The following is a 12,671-nucleotide window of genomic DNA, read 5'->3' on the forward strand; positions in this document are numbered from 1 at the left end:
CCTCCTGTTAATATGGTATAGTATAGTTTAATAAGCATTACATAATATAAAATACACTTGGGTCAATACCTTTCTCCCCAAATCAACTCTTCCCATCATCTCGATTGACTCTAATACTCACTTGACGTCTCATCCAGCCCTCACATTTCTCAATTTCCTCATCTCCAATAACTTTTCTCCAACCTCAACTACTTAGTCTCATGACCTTGTTATTTTGTTATTTAAAAACTATTCTACCACTCCATCATTAACCATGTATCCCATCATCTGTCCCCTTCCCTTTTGTTTGAACAACTATTCCCACTTTGACCTTCGTCGACCTTTATGTGCCCTCCAGTTCCTTGATCCTTCTAATTTCTACCAATTCACTATCCTCTTCCTTTTTCCCTTCTTATCCAGCTTAGAGTCAACTGTCTATCATTTTAATTACATTTTTACTATACCCTAAAATCCTTGTCTCTCTATGTTTTGTTGCTTCTCTAGCATAACATTTTTAACCCTGTGTAAATTGATCTATCTATTTAGTCCGTGTCTATACCTCAGCAGCTAAAAACTACTAGAAAAATATCACACGCTAGGTCACATTGGTTTCATTAACAAGTGTATATGACTGTCTTCAAATTGGTATACAACGCTTCCCTGCAATCCTATAATGTTTCTCAGAATGTCCTCCTGACCAACACAAAAGTTAATTTCAAATCTTCTCTTCTGCTCATATCTCTGCTATTTTCCCCTATCTTACTGTAATGCCCCCACGTTCCAGCAGGTTACATCTTTTATTTCACAGGGAAAACTAGAGTCATAAAGCAGAAACTCATCAACCCCCTGCTGTCAGCCCTGCACACCAATATTATCTTTTTTTCCTAGGATTAAAACAGAAGTAGTCCACCCCCTACCTATAGCTAACCTTCCAAGGGTGTTGAATTTTATCCTTCCAACCCTTCTTGGGAATTTCACGTGAATGATTATGCCATCTTTCTCCTATACATCCAAACTCTTCTCCCCTCAACTGGATGCTTTCCATCAGCTTTTAAATGGGGAGGGTTAAAATCTCTTCCTCTTAAAAACAAGCAAACAATTTTTTAAAATTCTCTCTTGAATGAAATCCCCCTGCAACCAGAATTGAATCTCTCTTCTCTTGATTATAATCAAACTTCTCAAAAGAATAGTCCATACTTGCTATCTCTACCTTCTCCTTCACTCCCAACCCACTCTAAAGTGGCTTCTATGCTTCTACCTTCATCATTCCATCAAATGAATTCTAGATAAGGTCACCGAAGTATTCTTTATGACATTCTTGACTATATCCTCTTTTTTGAAAATTTCTCTTCCATTGCAGTCTAGAAAATTATAATCTAATTTTACTCCTACTTCCTTAATTTTTCCTTCTCCAGATCCTTGGGAAGCTTAACCTTCTCTACAGAAGTATCAAATGTTTGAGTTCCTCCAAGATCAGTGCCAATCATTCCTCTCCTCTAACTCTGTACTCACTCATTCAATCTAATTCATACCCACAACATATTTTACAATATAACTCTTAAAATCTCCAGCCACACGTCACCTCTAAGTTTCTAAACCATACAGCTACCTGACATTTCTTTTCAAAAGTCTCAAGATCTCTCTAACTCAACATGTCCAAAAACAACTTGATAAAATTTTTTTCCATTTTCTCTCTTTTATTTTTCTCCTCCGAAAGATGAAGAGTAGAAACCTGGGCACTGTTTTCCCCAGGATATCTGACAATAAGTTCTTGGTTAGATTGCCACAATAAGAGACATTACCATGAAGTTTAAAATGTGAAAGAGAATCAAAAGCCGTCTTCTTTTTTTTTTTTTCAACATCACCAGGCAGCCATTTTTACAGTGGCTTACAGATATTTTCCTATGAATCACCCGCTCAATTACAAGACTCGTATATGATTGTGGCAGTTCTTTCCTATGGTCCCTGCAACTTGCTGACTATCAAAAAGCTATCAGTGAAACTTGAGGTATAATGATAGCTTTCCCTCACCTTGGTTCCTCACGTCCTTACCATAGCTTAATAAACATCCAAATTCCCTCGATTAAATTCTCTCCTGCCAAACTCTGACATTGTTTCTCTTAAACCAGATCTTGATTATTTTCCTTTTAAATATCTTAAATTCTGCTACTTTTCTCATCTCCCTTGACCATACTTGAATCTAAGTTATGATCAACTATTATAAAGGCAACTAAAATAGTGTCCCCCAATGATCTCTTACACACATCTCCTCTCTCTCTCTCTCTCTCTCTCTCTCTCTCTCTCTTTCTCTTTATCTCATTATCAAATTAAGTGCATTTCAATTTCTTCAAAATGTAAAAATGATTATGCTGTCACTTAAAATATTAATTTGGCTTCCTGTTGGCCTAAAAGAAAAGCAAAAATTTTAATAGACGTTTTAGGTACTTTAAGGTCCTTTAATACCAGGTCCACACTTATTTTTCCAGCTTCATATAGCACTAAATTCTCCCTGTTCTCCGAGCCACTCAAATTAGCTTTTTTACAAACCCTTGACATCACCAGGCACCCTTCCACCTCAGGGCCCTTGAACATACTGTTCCTTCTACCTGAAATGCTTTTCTCATTCCAATCACCCTTTTCACCTACCTAATCTACTCATTCTCCAGATTCCAACTCTAAATTAGTGTGAAACATTGAAATAAACAAGTAGTTATTGAGTCCCCATCTTAGATGTCACATCAAAATAAATTCTATGTGAACTAAAAATCTGAATGAAAATACAAAAACCATAAATTTATTAGAGGAAAATTTAGTGAATGTGTGTGTAGACTTGCATGGAATGAGAAAGGATCTTGTAGGTAAAACAACAAAAAAGAAACCATAATGAAAAAGACAATTAAACTTTATACATAGAACTTTTAAATACTTTTATATGACAAAGAAATAGAATAAACAAAAGAATATGCAAGATAAAATATTATAGTATATATGACAGATATAGGTTAAAATTATCAAGACATGTAAAGATCTTACATGTCAAATTTTTTAAAAAATCGAAGTGCATAACAGAAAAATAACAAGCCATATGAAAAGTCATTCATAAAAAAAGGACTAAATATGATTTAAAAAAACATGAAAAGATGTTCCAAATTCATTAATAGTCAAATTAAACATCAAGTAGGTTTGTCTTGTTTTCTTATTAAATTTGGGATAAATTTTTTAAAGGTTAACAAAGGATATAAAAATGAAAACTCACAAAACTGTAGGAAAAACTGTACATTTGTAAAACCTTTCTGAAAAGTAAATAAGCAAGATGTGTCCGAATTTATATGAAATAGCCTTGACCTGTCAATTCCACTGTTTGAATTACAACCTAAGGAAAGTATCATACTCATTTTCCAAATTCCATCTTCTCAACTCCACCAAACTTCTCTCACTAAGGTCATCAGTAGTTTCCATGATACTAAATTTATACTTCTTACTTCCAGTGTTTAAACTGCCTTAGCAGCATTTGACACAATTTACCACTTTCTTCAACCAAACATAATATATTTTTTTCTCTTCCTTTCTGTGACTCTGCACTCTCTGGTTTTCCTCCTACCTTTCTGGTTAGTTTTTCTTAGTACCTACTGCTGCCACCACCTTCCCCATGCCACCTTCAATAATAGGAATTTCTCAGCTCTCTGTCCCGGCCCTCGTCTTATTGTTCTTGAATGATCACATCTTCTCTCATGGTTTTAATTACCATCTAAATGATGATGACTCATAAAGTTATATCTCTAACTCAGACTGCTCATGTGAACTGTAAAGCCACATGTTTACCTACAGACATCTTCATTTTGATACCTAGAAGTAATTCAAACTCAAAATGTTTAAACTAATAATATCTTCCTCTCTCAAAGCTGCTTCTTTACCAAGGACATGGCAAAAATGGAACATATTTTCCACTTATACTGTGGTAGCCAGAAACTTGAGATTTTCATTTAATCCCTCCTTCTCTTTTATGCCCCAAATCCAAACAATCATAGAGTGTTATCAATTTTATTAGTAATATTTTAAATTTAGAATGACCATGTCACTCTCCTGCCTAAGATTCTCCAATATCAGTATTATCCTTAATATTCCTTTCACAGAATCTAGCCTCTCTATAACTCTCAAACATCGTTTTGTGCTTCCTTACTACTCACTCTACATCCTAGCCTTCCTTGCAGTCATGAACATGTCATACTTTCTCTGACTTCTGGCCTTTAACACACTGTTCACTCTGCCTAAAATATGCAATCCACTAGACCAATTTTATCTGCAAACTTTTTTGTTCATCCTTCAAATGTCGGTTTAAATGCCTTGTCCTCAGATAGGCTGTACCTGATACACCAATACCAAACAAAAACTATTTACTATACATATCCATTGCATTTTTAGTTTTTCCTTTAATAATCTTTTTACTGCTTGCAATTACCTGTTTAATGATTAATTTCACTCCTCTACTATAAGCCTACAGGGACAGGCAATGTCTCCCTTTATCGTGTACATACCTCTCTTATCTGGCATAAAGAAATATTTGCTGACTTTATTTCAAAGACCATCTGTATAAAGATACATGTGAAAGGAAATTATTATGTTGTTTATAATAGAAAACAATGGAAGCAACCAAAGTGCCCCTCAATAAGGAAAAGATAAGTTATAGTAGACTCATACTATGAAATATTCAAAGCAAATTTATATAAACTTAGAAATATAATAATAATATGTTAACTGAAAAAGTAAATTTAAAACTCATTGTGAAGATTAGTAGTTCATTTTTATAAAAATTTCATAAGGATGTATGTTTGTATATACAGAGAAAATATTTGGAAGAATATTCACCAGAATATTAACCAGGATGGTTTGGGGAGTTTATAGGTAAACTATACTGTGACTCTATTTATGACAAATGTGTACTAATAATATGTTAACTGAAAAAGTAAATTTAAAACTCATTGTGAAGATTAGTAGTTCATTTTTATAAAAATTTCATAAGGATGTATGTTTGTATATACAGAGAAAATATTTGGAAGAATATTCACCAGAATATTAACCAGGATGGTTTGGGGAGTTTATAGGTAAACTATACTGTGACTCTATTTATGACAAATGTGTACTAATCATATAATCAGAAAATATAGGCAATTTTTTAAACTGAAACATTTAATAAAGAACTGCAGAAAGATATTTGGCACCTCTCTTTTCTCTTCTGGGAAGTCAGAGAGTGATCTTATTTGTTAGAAAGGCATTTGAACAAACAACTAACATTTCAAGAGGGTTTTAACCCCAAATTGTGGCTGTCAAGCAGGCAGATGGGATGTTGTCATTGTTCTTACAAGAGGCAGTGCTGTCACATGATGAGGGTAGGGACCTAGGCTCCACCATCTGTTGTTTAATGATCCATTCAAGACTGCCTTGCCTATCTTCATGAAGAATCCTTTTAGTTACCCCAAATTTAACCCACCTGGGATCACTTCTGCTAACAAATCATCATTTGATAGAAAATTTAGGCATTTCTAGTTCCTTTCAAGAAGCTTTTTTACATCAAGATTACATCCATAAATACAACAAAATTTGGAAAGAAAAAGGACCAAGAACAAAGTCTGTCCTTTTGACTTAAAAAAATATATAAACCAACATACTTTCTCAAATATGAACAAGTCATAGGCTCAAATAATAATTTATTCCTTAGCTAACATAAGAAGGAAGAGCCTGTAACAGAAGCTCTAACATTTTAGTCATTTCTTTTATCAGCATCAAATAATGAAAAAACATTAGACAGACCTGCATTTTAATTCTAACTCTTCCACAGACCAGTTGTATGAACTTGAGAAAACGTCAATATTCTTTCTAAGCCTCAATATCTTCATCCACAAAATGACTGTGACAGCACTCACTTCAGAAGGCTTATGTGAAAATCAAAGGAGGCAATAAGGTAAAACTCCTGGCTCAATGTCTGGTACATTATAGATGCTTGGTGTAACTGTTAGTCCTCTATTATTTTCTGTTCAGTCACTTATTTGTGATCAAATAAAAGCCCTTAGAAAACTAATAAAACACTACTTTTTTAATATGAAAAGATATATCTGGGGGAAGAACCTGCAACTATCATCACGACTTTCCATGTGATCAGAAACAAACAAGAATTCCCAGTACCATGTCATCTATTCACCCTTTTCTCGAGGCCCACACAGTGCAAAAGGTCAAGAGAGGGAAAAAAACATAAAGATAGAAATTGAAGAAGTGAAACTGTCATTATTTGCTGACAACATAATTGTATACGTAGAATATAGATAAGTTATAATTAATAAATGAGTTTAGTAGTTTGTTGAATTGTCAATCAATTGTGTTTCTATATACTACCAACGATTAAGAAAAATTAAATTATGCCATTTATAAAGGAATTTTAAAAATAAAATACCTAAGAAATAAATCGAACAAACCATGTGCAAGATGACTCTACAAAAAATTATAAAGATATTAATAAATATTAAAGGAGACAAATAAATAGGCATGCCATGGTCATGAATTAGAAGACTCAATGCTATAAAGATGTCAGTTGTTCCCAAATTGATCTATAAATGCAATGTAATCTCAATCAAGATTCCGGCAGATTATTTAGTAGAAATTGATAAGTTGATTCTCAAATACATATGGACATGCAAAGGACCAAGAAGGGTATAAATCTTGAAAAAAAAACAAAGTTTGAGAACTTCCGCTACCAGAAAGTGTTATTATAAAGCTAGTTATTAAGGCAGTGAGTTACTAGCATAAGAATAAACAGAGCAGTGGAAGAGAAGAGAACGTCCAGAAGCAGACCTTTACATGTACAGACTCTTGATTCACGACAAAGATGACTGGAGTGGAGTGTGAAAGGATTATCGTTTCAATAAACTGGATATTTATTGGGCAGAGGATAATGAATCCTGACCCCTACCTTTGTGGAGTGCTGGTAATGTTCTATTCTTGGTCTAGGTGCTGGTTGCATGTGTTCATTTTATGAACATTCATTGAGGCACACATTTTTGTGCATATTTTATACTTTAGTAGGTGACCTGTGAAAGTCACCTTTACACAAAGCTGCAAATTCTCTTTAGATTCACATTCTAAAGTCTTCAAATACTAGCATCTTGAGCATAATCTCATCTCCTTGACCCGAGCTGTCCAATATAGTAGCTATTAACCACAAGCGGCTATTGAACACTTCAAATGTGGCAATTAAGCTCTTCGAGTATGGTTAGTGCTGCTGAGAAACTGAATTTTAAAATTTATTTAATTTTAAAACTGATCATTGACATAGTTATTGGAAAGCATTAAGTATGTTTGGAACAATTTGGGAATGTAAATTTACTTTTTCAACTGTAAATTTTATCAAATCTAAATACAAAGCAAGTATTTCTGCTATAATTTCACATCTGAATTGAGATGTACTCTAAGAATAAAATATATTTCAGATTTCGAAGACTCAGTATAGGAAAATGTAAAACTTTTGTTAATAATTTTTTATTGATTATATGTTGAAATAACATTTTATATATAAAGGGTTCAGTAACATTATTGAAATTAATTATACCTATTTATTTTAGTGTTTAATTTTAGAAAGTTTAAGATTACAAATATGGCTTGCATTGGGAGGAAAAGTCTCATTCTAGTCTTTGCTCATAAAATACATCAGCCTAATTAAAGATAAAAGTCAGTAAATATTCCTCAATCTGGATTTAATCCATGAGGTCAAATTTTTCTCCCTCAGACTCTGCTAAAATTGTTTTTTAAATGTAAAAAAGGTTGTATATATTTTCCAACCTGCCATGTAGTGCTCATTTTTATTTCAAATATATTATTGTCTCCCTAGCTAGACAAAAAGCTCTTTGAGACTTGAGACCAAAGCTTTTACCTCTATGCAGCCTCAATGCTGCTTGTGTCAACAAGTATTAGGCACTCAATAAATCCTTGCTAGTTAATTTCTAGAAATCCTTCTGTGTAAAAAAATTTAAGAGAAGCCATTCTGTAAAAAGAGTATTATTTGGAAAGCTAGGCTTTCATTCTTTAGTGCTGCTAGATTGACTAGAAATGAAAATATTGGTGTTTTCTGTTCTTGTCTAGAAACTTTTCTAGTGCTGCTTTGAGCCTTGTGAACTACAAATCTTCCATTGAAATAACAGCCAAGATGGAAATAAAGGATACGAAGGACATTTTTGTTTCATGAAAGTTACCTCAGGGCTGAATTCAAAGAATGGGATTTTTCAATCTGGTCGTGTATGTTGAAAAAGAAGCAGAATTCTATAAAGTGCAAGAAGGTTAAATGTGGTCCAGTGATTTCAGCTCAAAATAAAAGCAAACTTTTGAACAATATGCACTATCATACAAGTGATGAGCTTCCTTGTGAGATGCTAAGCTCCTAGTTGATGAAAGTATTCATACAGCTATTGAGTTAAGTATTCTATCAGAAGTATCAAGGGAACAAGAGAGTACACAAAATGAACTCTAAGGCCCCTTTGAACATGTTTCTATTATTCATGCTGAGCTTAACTGCCCAGTGGGACTTTCTAAGGACATATCTTCTATGTTCCATTATGTTACATAGTGACACGAAGCATCGCTGAACCTAGATATCCTGAGAACAAGTACCTAAAGCCAATTAGGAGAGAAGCAGAAGTGGGAATCTTATAACGAAACAGCCAGAATAATTCACATCACACCCTAAACCACTCATCGTGCTAGGAGGGAGCTCAGGCCGTCGCAACTGTGTTCTGTGCCCAGCACACAGTAGACATTTAAAGAATACTAATCACATTTCAAGTAGTAATGTTGCTGATACTCATAATTCCCCTTTGAGATCTTTCACATCTTATATTGGAGAATAAAGCTTTTCTCAGCTTTCTAAGAGTTGCAAAAAAGGAGGTGAGGCATTCCCAAAGAAATGATAACAATTCCCTTGTTATTATGCTTCCATGACAACCGGTTCCCATTTTTCTTAGGTTGAGTTTAGCTATCGCTTCTTCTAGCTTGTAAGTTCTCTTCTGGACTACAAGTTCCTTAGAGTAAGAAAATGCCTTTTCCATTTCCGTATTCCTCACATCATCTTTAATACCAAACTATACCAAAGACAGATGTAATAAATATTCACTGAAGTTAATGCAATACCTACATATATGTCATCCTTTTCAGACTGACAGCCAAAATCATGTTCACTCTTGGTAGAAATTTAGCCAATGCTTTTGACTTAGTGAAGTATTGAATTATAATTTCCTAGAATTGAATGAGTGTGGTAGCACAGAAAAGTATCCCAACTTTCCAAAGTTGGGCATGTATTTTTCTCCCATTTAAAAAAAGAAAATAGGTATACTTGTCTAATTACAGATAGTGTTTTATATAAGGAGTTGGGTTTTGATAACAAAGTCAATCCAATTTTGTCATTACTTTCTGCAAGTGGCCATCAAAGTTAATAAAGCAGTCAGTGAAGTTTCTAACTACATTCCAAAAACACATGTTCATGTGTGCAAATGTGTATATACAGTATACATACTCTAAAAGGGGCAGATAATAAACTTTAGGTTGTCGAACCTAGTATGCCTTAAGGACTTGAAGCAGCAGCTGGAGTTAGCCTAGCCCATCGCATAGTTACCGAATATTCTCCACTATAGCGATCCGAATATCAGCTAGTCTGTGGAAAGCTGTGGTTCTCAACCTTAGCAATGCATTAGAATCACCTGAAATACTTGTAGAAATTCAAATATACAGACTAGGAACAAGCTGGAATATGATAAAAATGCAGAGATAATGAAAAAACGTGTGCTGGCAAAAAAAGAAAATTTAGCAACTGCTCTGAGTTGGAAATTGTAGGCAGACAGAGAAATGTTTGCAGTTTTTTGAAGAAACTTCACTATGAAATGGACAGTGAAAACACGAGTAAAGGTCTACACTTTGATCTTCCTATTTAAAATGGTTACAGATTAATTACTCACATTTACCACTCCTCTTTCCTGAAACACCACTATATTCCAGAAAAGGGATGAAGGCATACACACATTATAAGAATAAAGAGAACAGGAAACAGCAGACAGAGATAGCTGTTTCAAAGCCTGGAAACATGTAGAGATGTGACAACTGTCCTAGCAAATCATAAAGAGCAAAAAGCTTACTGCATGCAGGGAGCAAAGCCAAGAAATAAGAGGGTTGATGGTACAGAACCCCAAAAGTCTCAGAAACTGGAGGTTCAGAGACCTTAGAAATGTAGTAGGCTCGGGGAAGAAGAGAATGGTTGAAAATCTGCATTGGAGACTTGAGTTTCTTTTCCTCATTATCTTTTTTTTTCTTTTCTTTTTTTCCAGAGGAAAATGTGTTAGCCTAATTTTTCATGATAGTTTAGCCCTCTCGAGGTGCTAACTGCACACAGATATCTCTGATCTGAACTTTCACATTCCCTGCCCCTGAGCAGCCATTAAATCAAAGAGCTAAATCATCTGGGATTAGCGATTGCTCCAGTACTTGCTTACCTCTCTAGATTCACAGTTTTGCTTCATTTTGTCCTCTGATGATTCCCTCTATGTTCGTGTCATCTCAGTCGTTTATTTTAAAAAGTGTGTGGGAGTGGGGGGATGTATGGGGTTTTTTCTGGTGTATTTAATGGGATATTTTTTCTAGATAACCAATTACCATATTTCTAGAATTTTAACTTCATTATTCTTTGTAACTTTTGAGTTTCCTAAATATTTTATAATAATTTTTTAAAATTGACTCCTAAGACTCTTCTCCCAGCCTGTCAGCCAGACAACCAATTATATCTCCTTCACCCACTGAAAATTGGGAATTTAACTCTCCTAGAGGGGTTATACAAGGGACAGAAGGCACAGGTAAGGAAAGCAGCGAACTTCCTTTCCAAAAAGTAGGGAGTAGGAAATTGCATGATGAAATCCTAAGTGCTTTTGCCATACATGCTCAAAGAATGCTGGCAGCTGGGCTCATATCTCCAAGCCTGTGTCGGAGGAACCCTCTGTAAAATGACAACCCAAGAGAAAAGACCTATAGATGCTGACATTTGAAGACCTGCAACAAAACAGCAGTCTTCACTTGATAAACCTGCAGTAAAGCCAACCACTCAAACAGCCCCATACACATACGCATACACACTGCTTCTATAGTAGCTCAATCTTAAACATGAAGGACAACTAAGAATCAGAAGACATTTAAGAAATCTTCCACGTGAAAGACAGATATTAAAATAAACAGTAGAAATTCTGAAACAGAGAATAAAAATTAATTTCCAAGCATTTGTTGGAGTTAAGGGTGGTTCTGTGACACTGTTCTGGCCAAGGAGATGTAAGTGGAAGTCTACAGGTGACTCATCTTCTTTCTGCCAGGAATGTGGGCACACTGTAACCTTCTTGGTGCATGGTGCATGCAAGCTATACACAGAGAATAAAGGCTAGAAAAAGCCTAGATATCTAACCTTCTCAGTGAGTCAGAAGCCATCCTGGACTATCTAACTTCACACTTTATTAAAAGAGGAAAATAAAAGTGTTTAAAAATATTTAAGCCACTCTAGTAAAATTTACTATTGCATATAACTGAACACAACTCATCTGATACCAGCTCCAAAGGCTCTTCTTTTTCCCAGGCTCTGTCACCTCTAAGAAGCCCAATTAAAGTTGTCAGGGAGAAGCAGCGCTTAAGTTCCCTGTACAGATTCTCCCCTCTTCAATGTTCTCTCACATTTCTCTGGGAAAGTACATGAAGGTGGGAGTCTCCAGAGAAAGTGTTGATGGATTGTAATGTCACAGAAGCAATCAACTTCCTGAGGCATGAGTCATAATTTCTCTGACTTGGTGGGCTAATCAATAGAAACTTTTGAAGCCTGTTGATGGAATTGTCCAAAATGGCAGAATGGCCCAAGGACAGTTGGAGCCCAGAGCAAAGCAGGATTTGCGCTAGACTTTCGGCGGCTTTTTTTTTTTTTTTTTGCTTTTTTCATTTTTAAAGTTAACTTATTTTGGTATAAGTATATAATAAACATAGTAACAATATTAAAGAATAAAGAAAAAGTCATTCACATACTCCCTGCTCCACCTCAAATATTTTCAGTTTTGAGTTTTGAGTTCATTTAGAGTCCATGTACCCATGTGTTCTTACTTTTCATAGTTGAAATCACATATATGAAGTTTCGCTTTGGTTAATACTATCACAACAAATCACAAACATTTTCATATGCACAGTCTTTACAATTTTCACTTTAATAACATTCTTTTAATAAATGCCCACTATGTAATAGGCACTAATGTGAAAGCTATAGATTGAATAATATTCCACCAAGTAAATGTATCACAGTTTATTTGACCATTCCACTAAGGATGGAGATTTAGTTCATTTCCAATTTTTCCTTTTAGAGATAAAGCTGTTGCAGTGATCATCTTCATTAGTAAAGCTTTTGGCTTCTGATCATTATTTTCAATTTTAAGCAGTGAGATTACTGGGTCAAAATGTACGGATCTTATGCCTCATAAAATAAAGTACTATAAACATTTTTATTGGGGACCTCATCTGCCTTTACCAGAGTGTTGCTATTTCCTTTTTCAGGACAATGTCTTCTGAATCAAAATCTCAATTGCGTACCTTTGGTTAGAAGAGCCCAAGTTACATGTCTGTGCTCTTGTAGCAAGGAAAGTTGGGGG

This window comes from Pteropus alecto, unplaced genomic scaffold, assembly GCF_000325575.1.
Source record: "Pteropus alecto unplaced genomic scaffold, ASM32557v1 scaffold88, whole genome shotgun sequence".
NCBI lineage: Eukaryota > Metazoa > Chordata > Mammalia > Chiroptera > Pteropodidae > Pteropus > Pteropus alecto.